Source organism: Pteropus vampyrus, unplaced genomic scaffold (genome assembly GCF_000151845.1).
Source record: "Pteropus vampyrus isolate Shadow unplaced genomic scaffold, Pvam_2.0 Scaffold115, whole genome shotgun sequence".
Lineage (NCBI taxonomy): Eukaryota > Metazoa > Chordata > Mammalia > Chiroptera > Pteropodidae > Pteropus > Pteropus vampyrus.
The window spans coordinates 2,407,000-2,409,224 of NW_011888896.1; the positions used below are offsets into that span (position 1 = coordinate 2,407,000).

Below are 2,225 nucleotides of genomic sequence, written 5' to 3' on the forward strand. Positions count from 1 at the left end.
TTCAGAGGTAAGAGACCGACATATAAAAATATTGTATTATATACAAGTAGAGAATTCTCTAAGTAGTTTAATTTACTTAAATATAAATTATCAGCCACTATTTTCTTCCTGTGAAATCCATAGATATAACCCAAAATAAGATTGCTTAAATTAATTTCAATTTAAAAAGAAACTATTTGAAAATAACAAGATTGCCTTGGTACTATAAAGTAAATACATAAGCATATATACCATTATTGTTATCTATAAAGAATTAGATATAAAACATTGTATAATATGGCAATTATAATACATATCCATTTTAATTAACACTATAAACACAGGAAAATTTTAAAATTGATCATAATTGTTTATTATCTATGGCAAGAAATACACGTTGGACGTATCCTATTAGTTTGGAGATTTTTTCTTTTTTTGGAATAATTTCATGGCCTTGGTAACAGTTGCTATTCACTCACTCAATAAAAAGTTGTTGAATACCTACTGCCAAACACAAATCTGAATGCTACCCTCAAGGACATCACAGCATAAGAAAACATGTACTTGTGCAATTTCAAACCCATATGATGGGTTTTGTATTAGAGATAAGCCAGGTGCTATGTGAGTGGGAGCACATCATGTGTGGAGAAGGAAAGGCTTCACTCAAGAGACTGCCATATTCAGTCCTGACATTTGTGCTCATGTGCATTTGTGAATTTAGGAGCTAATTTAGGAATTAGGAAATAATTGTCTCTTTGAAAATAAACATTTATATTATAAAATGAAAACATTTTTATTTTAATTAAACAAAATATGATATTATATGAGCAATGTTTTAAAATTTCTGTATGACCATGTTTATTGGTGTTTGGAATATTTCATTTTCAATATAGCTAGATGCTTACTCATAGGAAGGTGATTTAATAGTTAATACTAACTATATATGTAATTATAAGTAGAAGTATTTCCTTTGTGAATTATGTGCATGAATGTCTTCATAATTAATAAATATCCTTATTATAAGGATTTTTAGTAACTGCATAATTTATCATCATGTCAAATCCATGTGTATTTTTTTGTTGTTGTTGTTAGGAAGAACAAAAACAATACCAAAATGATCTTTGAAGCACAAGGAAGGGCCGAGTCAATTTTGCAAATGTTTTACAAAAATAAACAGGATAAAAATATAGCCGGCTCCATAAATACTGAATTTGCCTTCAGTCATTCTTGAGAATTATACTTTGCTTCCACACTATGCCCACCTGTCTTCTGCTCCTCCATTAAATGACCAGAAAAGAGTATGGATATTTAGTAGCTTCAGAATTTTATACATCATTGACTTCTTAAACAGCATGATTGGAAAGATACAAGATTTATTGCTCTCCATTAGAATTATTTCCATGACTTTGGCCAATGCCTGTTCACCTCGAATCCCTTGCACCCCTTCATCTAGCCACAATTTATGGCCTTCCTGGTTGCCTACTTCAGTTGTCTTGTCTTACACAATGTTTTCTGTTTCAAAATAATACTTAATCCCTACTTTACACCTGGAACATAGCATGTTCTCTCTTTTAAAGCCTATTTCTTTTGTACTTTTTAAATGACAGCTTTGTAAGTCCTATTCACTTTAAAATGTAAGTTTCGAGTAGTCAGGATATTTTATATTTCTTTTTATAGAGCCCATTGCCAGTTCTGTTTTTATACCTTATATTCATTATTTTGTTGTATTAATGGAAGGATTTTAAAATTCTTATTTGATCTTTCTAATATCATGTTTAATACTTTCCATGCAGTTTTCATGTGGACATTGACTATTTTGATTATCACTTCCTTATTTTTGTTGTGCCTGCTTAGATAGAAAATTTTATAAACAATTAAAGCTCAGAATGTAAGTGATAATTAAGGGTGAGTGTTAAATAATGATATGGATTATAAGAATCTCTTCAGAAATTGAACATTTGTGTCTTTAGAGATTAATTTTGGCTTCTATTGTTGTTGGGTTTTTGATAAATTTGGTGTCCAGCTGCCAACCATCAAGCTTGGCTTCCTGAGATAAGTTCCAGCCAAATGTTTTAATTTGGTCCTGTCCATTTCAAGCACCTAACCCATGAGCCATCTGCCACCCTGGATATAAGAATTACTGAGAAAAATTATTTCAAAGCTCAACATTACAGAAAGGCAAATATAGCTTTTGTAGTATTATTTGGGCCAAAAATGATCATTTAATGAAGTTAAAAATATCTTAT

The 2,225-nt window shown here is 30.3% G+C and overlaps 1 protein-coding gene across 2 annotated transcripts in view; it reads left to right on the forward strand.

The window, feature by feature from the left end:
* The window catches only part of NEGR1 (neuronal growth regulator 1), an 800,836-nt gene that overhangs the window by 56,815 nt on the left and 741,796 nt on the right, over nt 1-2,225 (forward strand). The window lies entirely within an intron of this gene.